The sequence below is a fragment of the Dendrobates tinctorius genome, unplaced genomic scaffold (assembly GCF_039654945.1).
Source record: "Dendrobates tinctorius isolate UK_male_01 unplaced genomic scaffold, ASM3965494v1 ptg000067l, whole genome shotgun sequence".
In the NCBI taxonomy this organism is placed as follows: Eukaryota; Metazoa; Chordata; class Amphibia; order Anura; family Dendrobatidae; genus Dendrobates; species Dendrobates tinctorius.
In genome coordinates this window covers 7,366,042-7,379,248 of record NW_027361735.1, presented here as the reverse complement: position 1 = coordinate 7,379,248, position 13,207 = coordinate 7,366,042, and the positions used below count along the sequence as shown (strand labels likewise).

Genomic DNA, 13,207 nt, shown 5'->3' with positions numbered 1-13,207 from the left:
AACTGAAAGCACACACAGAGCACCTGACTATTGTCTCATTTTTTTCCCAGACCCGTAGCCTTGCATCGGTGAATTTGATTAGTGACTCAATCAAAATTGGTCCACGATTTTGTATGGACCCCTCTGTCTGCAAAAATACAGACCTGTGAACAGCCCCATAGACTTTAATAGGTACGATTTCTGTACGTAAAAAACACCAAGGCTGATTCAGACGTCCGTGCGAATTGTTCAAAGCTCAGACTGGCCATGGCTCTCCCGACCCGAGTGTCACAGTCTCATAAACATATACAAAGCGGTTACGCTCGAGTCGGGAGACTTACGGTCAGTGCGTGCGCTGCCTGTGGTCCATACTTGTACGCAAAAAACTGATGTCTGAATGAGCTCTAAAACATCTCCATTTCGACACCAACTTCACACACAGCCCCTGTGGCTATGTAGTCAGGTGGTCTGCTCACCTGTATACTCTATACGCAAACTCCACTTACAAGTTTTCTAAAGAGCCAACGACTCAGATGTGACAACCGGAGGAAGATCAGGGACTTACTGTGCAGAAGACCAGGCCTGCTCTTGTGGCTGGAGAATTCTTTGGGACATCCACAGCTCTACACAGCAGAACTTCTGGGATGGTTTCCTCAGAAAGTTTGGTGTTCAGGCCTCGCCTACACACCCTGCTCAACCTGAAGGAAGAAACAAATCTGCCCAGAACTAACTAGTAAGATAAGAAGCTTCCTAGCCACACCTAGCCTTCTCAAGCTTCTCCACAGTTTCTGGAGGGAGCATGTATAGTCCTAGTGTAGGCTGTCTGCTGTGTCCCAATGAATTCCTAGCAGCTCACACAGATCCGCATTGTGCTCAGTGGGTATACAAACACTTCGCACATGGGTACTATTAACTGTCTGAATGCCAGGAGTATAAAGCGTGTATTGGACAGTATAATGTAACGTTAAGGCACTAATAACGTCAACATTTATGGTAACGTCAGCTGTGGAATATCTGTAATAAAGGATTAAATAGTATGAAAGCTTATGTTACACTTCTGTGATCACGCCTATTACCCCTCCGTGTCCCCGACACCCACCTCCACAACAGTAAGACGTAAATCACAGGTGAGGCCAAGCAAGCAGCGTATCTGCATTCCATCATCTCTTGTACAAAAATCGACAGCCTATTGGGATCAGTATCTATTATTTTTCTTACTCTCCTTTTCTGATTATGGATACTCAAAATAATGAAGAACGAATATATAAAAAAAAATCTTAAAAGTATAAATATTATTTTTATTATTTATTTATATAGCACCATTGATTCCAAGGTGCTGTACATGGTAAGGGGTTACATACAAATTAATAGATATCGTATACAGTAAACAAACTAACAATGACAGACTGATACAGAGGGGAGGGGACCTTGCACTTTCAGGCTTACATTCTACAGGTAAAATCTATATTTATAAAATTGAATGTATGTGTGTGTGTATCACCAACCAATCACGAAGCATCTTTCATTTCACCAGAGCTGTTCAAAAGAAGCTGATATGAGATAGGTTGCTATGAGCAGCAGACGCTGACCAGGTGGGAGAAATCTAGCATCCCCAGAAACAAAAGCTCCCAGCCATTGTCTGCCCCCCAGAAAGGAGCAGAGAGCACATGACAGAAATGAATTCCCCCTCCCTGCCCATATACCCATCACACATCCTCCATCCCATAGGCACATCTTCCCTCTTAAAGGATCTCCAGTATGGAAGTTAGGGAAAATCCCTCAGCGCTCTGATTCTGACCCCAGGCTTCTATTAAAGGGATCATTGGTATGGAAGTCAGGGCAAATCCATCCAGTGCTTTTGTTTTGACCCCAGGCCTCTCATAAAGGGATCCCTGGTATGGAAGTTAGGACCGTTCCACTCAGCTCTGTGGTTCTGACCCCAGGGATCAGGGGTCTGCAATCCGCTGAGATACCAACCTCTTTGGTTTCCTGGTGGATTAGCCTATTGCTGCCATCCTCCTTGGTAACCCGTTCATAACAGAATCACCAGCCAAAACCGCAGACTCTAGGGTACTCCAAAGAAGGAAAGAATTGTAAAAAAAAAAAAAAAAAAAGTGTCAGAATCTTTTATACATTTTTTCCTCTTTTTCTCTGGGGCCATAGGAGGATTTTTTTTTCCTTAGTGGAGACTAAGCAATTGTCCGATTGTGTTGAGCAGCTCGCTGCTGAAGTGCGGGGAATTTCTGCCCATCTCGCTCAGTCATCTGCTGTAGAAGCAAAGATTCCTACTCCTGATGTGTTTTCGGGGGATAGGTCAAAATTTTTGAATTTTAAGAATAACTGTAAACTATTTCTTGCTTTGAAACCTAATTCATCGGGGGGCTCGGTGCACCAGGTTAAAATTTTCATCTCCCTGCTGCGCGGCGATCCCCAGGATTGGGCTTTTTCTCTGACACCTGGAGATCCTATTCTCGCTAATGTAGATGCATTTTTTCAGGCCCTGGGGTTGTTGTATGATGAACCTAATGCTATTGATCAAGCTGAAAAAACCTTATTGGCATTGAACCAGGGTCAGTATGCTGCGGAGTTATATTGCCAGAAGTCCCGAAAGTGGGCGGTCCTTACTAAATGGAATGATGATGCCCTAGCAGCTCTCTTTCGAAAAGGTCTGGCAGAAACTGTAAAAGATGTTATGGTGGGATTTCCTGTTCCCTCTGGTCTTAACGACTCCATGTCATTAGCCATTCAAATTGATCGACGTTTACGTGAACGTAAAAGTACGCGAGAGGCGGTGCTGCCTTTTGAACAAACTTCTGAACCCATGCAATGTGATAGGGTTTTTTTCTAGGGCGCAATGTCAAGAGTTTAGAAGGTGTAATAAGTTATGCTTCTTTTGTGGGGACGCCTCTCATGTTATTTCTGTCTGCCCTAAACGAGAAAAACGTTTTGCTCACTCATTTGCCGTGGGGCAGTGTACAGCCTAAGTTCCTGTTGGTGGTTACCTTGATCTGCTCCTTGTCTACATTTTCTGCTAAGGCCTTTGTTGATTCAGGAGCAGCTTTGAATCTGATGGATCTTGACTTTGCCAAACATTGTGGTTTCCCCCTGGTGCCCCTGTGGACCCCTATCCCCTTGAGGGGGATTGATGCTACCCCTTTGGCGGAGAATAAACCCCAGTTTTGGACCCAGGTGATAATGCAGGTCGCCCTGGACCATCAAGAGAACTGTAAATTTTTGGTGTTGCACAATTTACATGATATTATTGTACGGGGTGTTCCTTGGTTGCAAACCCATAATCCCGTTTTGGATTGGAAATCTGTGTCTGTGGTGAGTTGGGGTTGTCAATGTGTTCTTAGTGACACTCCTGTTTTTTCCACCTCTCCCCATTCTCAAGATGTGACTATTTGGCTGATTTTTCTGATGTATTTAGTGAGAGGAAGTCCGCGTCTTTGCCGCCTCATAGGAGTTATGACTGCGCAATTGAGTTAATGCCCGATTGTACATTTCCCAAGGTTCGGCTTTTCAACTTATTGGTACCTGGACATGATGCTATGCGATCTTATATCAAGGAATCATTGGAGAAGGGTCATATCAGACCATCCTCTTCACCTTTGGGTGCAGGTTTTTTTTGTGGCCAAAAAAGATGGCTCATTAAGGCCATGTATTGAATATCATTCCCTTAAAAAAATCACTGTTAAATATCAGTACCCGTTACCCCTGATTTCTGATTTATTTTCCAGAGTTAAAAGTGCTTGTTGGTTTACCAAACTTGACCTCAGGGGGCGTATAATCTTATTCGCATCAAGCACGGGGATGAATGGAAGATGGCGTTTAATACTCCGGAGGGACATTTTGAGTACCTGGTGATGCCTTTTGGGCTCACTAATGCCCCTTCCGTCTTCCAATCTTTTATGAACGATATTTTCCGGGACTTTGTGGATAAGTTTTTGATCATTTATCTGGATGATATTTTGATTTTTTCCAGTGATTGGGATTCTCCGGACTGTGTTCCGGATTTTGAGGGAAAATACTCAGTATGTTAAGGGATCGAAATGTCTTTTTGGTGTACAGAGGATTTTGTTTTTGGGATTCATTTTATCCCCGTCGGCTATTGAAATGGACCTGGCCAAGGTACAGGTCATTTATGATTGGGTTCAGCCCACTTCTTTGAAGGCTCTCCTGATATTTTTGAATTTTGCTAATTTCTACCTTAAATTTATAAGTAATTTTTCTGGTATTGTTAAACCTCTGACGGATTTGACCAAAGAGGGCGCTGATGTGGTGTATTGGTCTCCAAAGGCAGTCTGGGCATTTCAGGAGCTTAAGCAGAGTTTCTCTTCTGCTCTGGTTCTATGGCAAACTGATGTCTCACTCCCATTTCAGGTGGAGATAGATGCTTCAGAGACTGGTTCAGGAGCCGTTTTGTCTCAAAAAGGTCCGGTAACCTCTAAGATGAATCCCTGTGCTTTCTTTTCTCGAAAATTTTCTCCATCTGAATGTAACAATTATGTGGAGAATCGGGAATTGTTGGCCATGAAGTGGGCATTTGAAGAGTGGAGACATTGGTTGGAGGGAGCTAGACATCAAGTTGTGGTCCTCACCGATCACAAGAATTTGATTTATCTTGAATCAGCCAAGCGCTTGAATCCTAGACAGGCTAGGTGGGCCTTGTTTTTCACGTGTTTTAATTTTGTGGTCTCCTCTCTCTCGGGCACTAAGAATGTTAAGGCGGACTCACTTTCTAGGAGTTTCTTTGTGGATTCTCTTGATGTGACCGAGCCTACTACCATTCTAAATGAGGGTGTAGTTCTTTCCGCCATCTCTCCCAATTTGAGACATGCCCTAGAGGAATTTCAGGAGGATAAACCTGAACGATGCCCTGTGGGAAAATTGTATGTCCCTGACCAGTGGAGGAGAAAAGTAATGTCTGAAATTCATTGCTCTACGATGGCTGGTCATCCAGGTATCTTTGGTACCAGAGATTTGGTGAGTCGGTCTTTTTGGTGGCCTGCCTTAGCTCATGATATCAGGAATTTTGTGCAGTCCTGTGGGACTTGTTCTTGGTCCAAGCCCTGTTCTCGTGCTAGTGGTTTGTTGAGGCCCCTGCCGGTGCCCAGGAGGCCATGGACCCATATCTCAATGGATTTTATTTCTGATCTTTCTGTCTCTCAGAGAATGACTTTTATTTGGGTGATCTGTGATAGATTTTCTAAGATGGTCCATCTTGTACCACTCCAAAAGATGCCATCTTCTTCTGAGTTGGTGCCCTTGTTTTTACAACAAGGGGTTCGGTTGCACGGGATTCCTGAGAACATTGTATCGGACAGAGGAGTCCAGTTTGTTTCCAGATTTTGGAGAGCCTTTTGTTCCAAACTGGGAATTCAGTTGTCTTTCTCCTCTGCATTTCATCCTCAGACCAATGGGCAGACTGAAAGAACAAACCAGACTTTGGAGTCCTATTTGAGATGTTTCATATCTGCTGATCAGGATGATTGGGTCTCATTTTTGTCCTTGGCCGAATTCGCGCTAAACAGTAGGGCTAGTTCTGCCACTTTGATGTCTCCTTTCTTCTGTAACTTTGGGTTTCATCCTCGATTTTCTTCAGGGCAGGTGGAAGCTTCTGCCTGCCCAAGTGTGGATTCTGTGGTAGAGAGAATGCAGCAGATTTGGGACCAAGTAGTGGATAAGTTGTCCCACTCTCCGGAAAAGGCCCAACGGTTTTCCAACCGGCATAGGACCATTGGTCCCCGGTTTAAAGTGGGTGATATGGTTTGGATGTCCTCAAAAAATATTCCCATGAAGGTTGCATCTCCAAAATTCAAGCCAAGGTTTATTGGACCTTATAAGATTTTGGAAATCCTTAATCCTGTTTCCGTTTGGCTCTTCCAGTTACGTTTAAGATTCATAACATTTTTCATAAATCTTTGTTGAAAAGGTTTGTGGAGCCAGTAGTTCCCATGGTGGCACCCCCTGACCCTGTACTGGTTAAGGGTAATTTGGAGTATGAGGTAGAGAAGATATTGGATTCTGGTCTGGCTAGACGGAGTCTTCAGTACTTGGTCAAGTGGAAAGGTTATGGCCAGGAGGATAATTCTTGGGTCTCTGCTTCTGACATTCATGCCAAGAGATTGATTCGTGCTTTTCACTGGGCCCATCCTGATCGGCCTGGTGGCGTGGATGAGGGTTCGGTGACCCCTCCCCAAGGAGGGGTACTGTTGCGAATTTTCTTGCTCGGACTTCTGAGCCGGAGCTCCCTCTGGTGGTTACTGGGAGTAGTGGAGCTGGCTAGTTTGATGGAAGTTTGCCACCTGACGACGATGATTGGGAATCTGGGATTACTGGCTGGGAGCATATAAGTGAGCAGGCTTCCCTTGGTGGTAGCTGGTGATTTTCTCCTTGTTCATTTTGAGTTCTTCTGTCTCCTGCCTGATCTGCATGGTTCAGTTATGTGATTCTTTTGCTAATCCTTTGCATCTAATCTGGTTGTGCCTTTTTTTTTCTTTCTGCTTTGTTGCTAGGGTTCAATGTACTGCCTGCTGGGGGCAGCGCTGGGCCCTGCTCCATATGTTACAGCTTGAGTCAGTTTGTTCAGTCCCCTGTTATATTAGTATCTTTTGCTTTGCTCCCAGTTCACACCAGAGTGCTGATCTAGTGGGGGTGAGGTCGTGTGGCCTCAGGTTTTTTGTATATCAGATGTGTTGGATCTTTTTTAGGGTTTTTGCATGATTGCAGACAGTATCTTTTCTGTCCTGTCCTATCTAGACAGTTTGGGCCCCACCATTTGCTCAGTCTATTTTCTGCCTATGTTTGTGTCTCATCTTGTCTCACCGACAATATATGTTTCGGAGCTGTCTATTCCTTTGGGGATCTTCTCCGGGGCAGTATAAATTTCACCTTTCTGGTTTTAGGCTTAGTTAGTTCTCCGACTGTGCCGAGGCGTCTAGGGCATCGTAGGAACGCTCCACGGCTACTGCTAGTTGTGTTGTTAGGATCAGGGGTCTGCAATCAACTGAGACACCAACCTCTCTGGTTTCCTGGTGGCTTAGCCTATTCCTGCCATCCTCCTTGGTGACCCGTTCATAACAGCTGACATTTAAGGATCGTATTAAGACATCAATCATGTGATCCCTAACTGACGTCATCTGGCAGCTGGGCACTTTTAAACAGTGCATGAGTTGTAAACATTGAACACATGAGAAGCTTGTTCATGTACATCTATGATAAACATAAGAAATGTAATAAAGCAGGCATGGGACCCATAACATCCACTAGAACGCAAGTATTGGAAACGAGAAGCCAGCTTAAAGTCCAGGGCTGGGGCCGTCCTCTTAAGGGACAAATCCATAGGTACAGGGGTGTATGGGTACAACTTAGTACCCTATATAGAGGGAAAAGGAAGGTCCTTACTAAGTTGCGAACAGTAACATATTTACATTATAAATAATAGTTTTCGTATCTTACTTACAGATTCAGGTCCGGTAGACCATTTTCTAGTAACTGTCTGTATCTAACAGGTAACTGACCTCGGATACTGCATTCTGAGCAGCAGTCAAGGGCAATACCGGGTATACACACACAACCCTGTACCTATGGATTTGCCCCTTCAGAGGCTGGTCCCAGCTACACTCAGGAGCCATGAACTCTAAGCTGACCTCTATCTTCCAAGACATTCGTTCTAGTGGATGTTATGGCTACCATTCCTGCCTTACTGCATTTTTTATGTTTACCATAGATGTAATGAACAAAATTCTCATTTGTTCAATGTTTATAACTTAAGCTTTATTTATGTTACAACCGCTGTGACCGTTGGCCACCATTACTTGTGTTAGGGACGGCGGAACGCACCAAATATAAATAATAGGAGGTGCATTCGCCGCCCGGGGTCCACCGTGCGGTAGGTGACTAGACCGCTGCTGGACAATGGCAGATGCACCAGAAGTGCCGTGGTGCGCACGGGTCAATGTCACCCGAACGCTAGGAGCGGCTCTGTTCAGACACAGTCGCTTGGCAAAAATATATGCAAAGGCGCTGGCCCTGTTAACGTCACAGGAGCCGGCGTGTGGCCTCGCAGCCGCGAACACCAATAGCTGCTGGTATTGCAGCGCAGCGGCAGCTAAAGCCGCAAGTGTCGGCGCCGAGAACCGGGCGCCGACGGACGCTAGTGTAGGCATGGAGCAAGTGGCATGTAGCTTGCCACAACCCTGGAGCTGACTATACACACTCAGTCACCACTCGTAATATCAGAGGGTAGGGGTTTCATAATGATTCCACACCAGTCCATGCATCCATCACCATACACACACAGAATAATATGCTACACTAGGGCATGGCCGAGCCGCCATGCGGGGCTTTTATAGCCATGCGCTTCCAGGACTTTCCAATACTTTAGGAAGGACCAATCAGATCTGACACAGGACCTGCACATGTGACCCCTGCTCTCCACTGAGAGGGCATGTTGCGGGCTTGCCCAGTAGCATGGCATGAGGACTTAGCCTCTGTAGCGGTTCCCTGCAAAGCAGGTTGCGCTACCATTGCTGCACCGGAGGTGGCAGAAACATCCAGGCTCACAGAACGAGTCTGAGGAGAATGCCTGGCTCACCGTGATTGCTGAGCAGGAGTCTGAGCGGTCGGAGGAGAATGGGAGACCGCAGGATGTCTGGCTCTGGATTCCCGCTGTGCAGTGCCAGGAATCCGACGCCCAACATTACCCCCCCTCCTAGGGCCCCCCCCCCTGAGCCTCACTGCGCTCAAAGGCCGCGATCAGGAGCGGTGCATGAATGTTTTCCACCGGCTCCCAGGTCCGAGCCTCGGGACCATGACCCTTCCAGTCCACCAAATAATTTTTTTTGCCACGGACAAACCTGCGCCCCACGATGGCGTTAACCTCAAACTCGTCAGACGATAAGTCTGATGACCCGGCAGATGACTCAGAAAACCGGATCATGTGAACTGGTTTGAGGAGGGACACATGGAACACGTCCGAAATGGCCAAATGTGGAGGAAGAGCCAGGCGGTAGACCACCGAGCTAAGTTGCTCGAGGACCTTGAATGGTCCAATGTATCACGGTGCGAACTTGGGAGACTTGACCCGCAGTTTAATATTTCGGGTAGAGAGCCATACCATGTCGCCAGGGGAGAAGCTTGGCGCGGGCCGCCGATGCGTGTCGGCGGACGCCCTCATCCTTTCTTTAGATGCCCGGATAGCATCCTGAGTGCGATCCCAAATGTCCCGGGCCTCCACTGCCCAGTCTGCCACCCTAGAGTCAGTGGAGGACACTGGCATCGGGACAGGGACACGTGGATGTTGACCGTAGTTTAAGAGGAAGGGCGTCTGTCCAGTGGAATCAGCCACCGCATTGTTTAAGGCAAATTCAGCCCAAGGTAGCAAGGATGCCCAGTCATCCTGCCTGGCAGAGACAAAATGCCGTAGATAGGTGAGCAAGGTTTGATTGGCTCTCTCGACCAAGCCATTCGTCTCGGGATGGTAGGCGGAGGACAGATCTAGCTCGATGCTGAGTAGGCTGCAGAGCTCCCTCCAAAACCGAGACACAAACTGGGGACCTCGGTCACTCATGATTTTGTCCGGCATGCCATGCAAACGGAATACGTGCTTAATAAACAAAGTGGCCAGACCTCGAGCGGAAGGCAGGCGTGCGAGTGGCACCAGGTGCACCATTTTGGAAAAATGGTCGGTAACCACCCAGATGACCGTACTGCCACCAGACTTGGGCAGGCCAACTATGAAATCCATGCCAAAAATCTCCCATGGTCTATCCGCCACTGGCAGGGGATACAACAGCCCCGCCGGCCTCTGTCTAGAGGGTCTGTTTCGAGCACACGAGACGCATGCTTGCACGTATTCCTTGACATCTCGAGCCATATGTGGCCACCAATATGACCTTGCCAGGAGTTCGGTGGTCCATTTATTGCCAAAATGACCACCCACCCTGGAGGCATGTGCCCAGGCGAGGACCTCCGGCCGTAGCTGAGGAGGCACCAAGGTCTTGCCTGGTGGCACTGACTCGAGAGCGACTGGAGCCACAGTCGTAAAACTCTCTGGCGGGAGAATTAACCGAGGCTCAGCCTCTCCTTCTTCCGCCGAGACCACCGAGCGTGAGAGAGCATCCGCACGGACGTTCTTCTCTCCAGAAAGGTAGTGCAGGGTGAAGCGGAAGCGGGAAAAGAAGAGCGACCACCTAGCCTGACGGGAGTTCAGGCGCTGGGCAGTCTGTAAATAGACCAAATTTTTATGGTCCGTATATACCTGGAAGGGAATCCGAGCCCCCTCCAGGAGATGTCTCCATTCTGAAAAGGCCAACTTCATGGCTAGCAGCTCCCTGTCACCGATGGAGTAATTCTTCTCTGCCGGTGAGAAGGTCTTTGAGAAGAAGAAGCAGGGATGCTTCCGACCTTGAGCGTCCTTTTGGAAAAGAACTGCTCCTGCACCGACAGAGGAGGCATCTACCTCTAGTATAAATGGCTTGTTCACATCGAGACGATGTAGGATGGGAGCACCAGCAAAATGAGACTTTATAGCCGAGAAGGCCTTGGAGACCTGTTCAGACCAAGCGATGGGGTTAGCTCCTTTTTTGGTGAGAGCAACCAAAGGAGCTACCAGGGTGGAAAAGTGTGGTATAAACTGGCGGTAATAGTTCACGAACCCCAGAAAGCGCTGCACCGCTTTGAGTGAATGAGGTTCTTGCCAGTCCATTGCCACTTGCAGTTTGGCAGGATCCATGGCCAGCCCCTGGGCCGAGATGATATAGCCCAGGAACGGCAAGGACTCCTGCTGAAACTGCTTGGCAAAGAGGGAATTCGTCCACAGACGATCGAAGACCCTGCAGACGTCCCTCCGGTGGGTAGCCAAATCTGGCGAAAAGATGAGTATATCATCCAGATATACCACCACCGAGGTAGAAAGCATGTCGCGGAAGACGTCGTTGACAAAATCCTGGAAGACAGCTGGCGCATTACAAAGGCCAAAAGGCATAACCAGATATTCGTAATGGCCATCCCTGGTATTAAAAGCTGTCTTCCATTCGTCTCCTTCGCGAATGCGGATCAGGTTGTATGCCCCTCGCAGATCCAACTTAGTAAAGATCTGGGCCCCTCGCAACCTGTCAAACAACTCGGAGATCAATGGTAGAGGGTATTTGTTTTTAACCGTGATCGCATTGAGACCTCTGTAGTCAATGCAGTGGCGTAACTCTCCGCTCTTCTTCTGAACGAAGAAGAACCCTGCACCAGCCGGTGACACCGACTTTCTGATAAAGCCTCTAGCCAGGTTCTCCCGGATATATTGTGACATAGCTTCAGTCTCAGGGAGAGATAGTGGATACACACAGCCTCTAGGAGGTTCTGTGCCTGGCATGAGGTCTATCGGGCAGTCGTAAGGACGGTGCGGCGGGAGCGTCTCTGCAGATTTTTTGGAGAAGACGTCCGCGTATTGGTGGTAGGGTTTAGGTAGTGCGGAGAGATCCGCAGGCACTTCAGTGGAAGTCACCTGAAGATTGCCACTCAGACATCTCCCCTCGTAGTCCTTGCTCCAGGCCAGTATCTTCCCTGTCGCCCACTCGATATGAGGAGAGTGGCACCGAAGCCAGGGAACCCCGAGCAGCACCTGATCGATGCCGTCTGGCAGGATTAGCAGGGACAGAGTCTCATGATGAGAGGGTGAGATAGTGAGCCCTAGTGGAGCTGTCTGATGGGTCACCTGAGAGAGTAACAGTGCTCCGTTAACCACCCTGATGGTCAGAGGCTGAGGTAATAATACCAGGGGAATGGCGTGTCTCTGGGTGAAGGTAGAAGACATAAAGTTCCCCTCGGCCCCAGAGTCCATGGTAACCTCTGCCTCCCAGGTGGAGGACCCACTGTCTAAGATGCCCTGGAATACCGGTTTGGGTGAGAAGGGTTTCATATTGGACTGCCCACTACCTACGGCCACTGGGCGTGGATGCCTTTTCGCCCGCAGAGAACACGTGCTAGCCGGGTGACCAAACTGTCGGCACTGATAGCAACGTGCAGAGCTTCGCATCGGTCGTGGCTTAGAGCCGGTGCGAGACACCTCCATAGGTTCCGAGAGTGAAAGCTCCTGTGCGGGGTATATTAGTGGTTCGGTGAATGTGGGAGCCAAGTTAACCCTACGTCTGGATTGTGCCCGTTCCAGCCCGCGCTCCGTAAACCGGAGGTCAATGCGGGTGGAAACGGCAATCAAATCCTCCAGACTTGTAGGAACCTCTCTGGTAGCTAGAGCGTCTTTAACGTGCTCAGCCAACCCTCACCAAAACACCGGGACTAAGGCTTTGTCCGGCCACTCTAACTCGGAAGCCAATGTCCGGAACCGGACGGCATAATGGCTGACCGAGATTGACCCCTGTGTTAGGGAGAGTAATTGTAAAGAGGTGTCGTGCGTGATCCGTGGTCCTAAAAAGACCTGCTTCAGGGCCGCGAGGAACTGCGCAGCACCCTGAACCACGGGATCATCACGTTCCCACAATGGCGTGGCCCACTGTAATGCTCTGCCAGACAAAAGTGACACAATAAACCCCACCTTAGCCCGCTCTGTAGGAAACCGTGCAGCCAGTAACTCAAGCTGAATTGAGCACTGACTGACGAATCCCCTACAGGTGGCGCTGTCACCCGAAAATTTGTCGGGAAGCGGGAGGAGAGAAAGTGTCGGTATGGGCAAAAGAGCGGGCGCACGTGAGACAGCCTCGGCGACTGTCTGGGCAGCAGCTAGCGCGGTATTCGCTGCTGAGTTGGCGCTCTCAATAGCCGCCAACCTGCTCTCCAGCTGCCGAATATAGCGCTGCAACTGCTGCACGTCTGCCATTGCCAGCCAGACCCTGGCACTAGTGTAATGTTAGGGACGGCGGAACGCACCAAATATAAATAATAGGAGGTGCGTTCGCCACCCGGGGTCCACCGTGCGGTAGGTGACTAGACCGCTGCTGGACAATGGCAGATGCACCAGAAGGTGCCATAGTGCGCACGGGTTAACGTCACCCGAACGCTAGGAGCGGCTCTGTTCAGACACAGACTCGCTTGGCAAAAATATATGCAAAGGCGCTGGCCCTGTTAACGTCACAGGAGCCGGCGTGTGGCGTCGCAGCCGCGAGCACCAATAGCTGCTGGTATCGCAGCGCAGCGGCAGCTAAAGCCGCAAGCGTCGGCGCCGAGAACTGGGCGCCGACGGACGCTAGTGTAGGCATGGAGCAAGTGGCATGTA

General features: G+C 48.8%; 1 protein-coding gene across 1 annotated transcript in view; it reads right to left on the bottom strand.

Annotated features, from left to right (window-relative positions):
• Positions 1-809, bottom strand: part of ATP10B (ATPase phospholipid transporting 10B (putative)) — a 620,908-nt gene extending 620,099 nt beyond the window's left edge. The window contains exon 1 of the mRNA XM_073581014.1: positions 545-809. The gene's annotated coding sequence lies outside the window, so the exon portion shown is untranslated. The remainder of the gene's footprint in view (positions 1-544) is intronic.
• Positions 810-13,207: the final 12,398 nt, after the last annotated feature.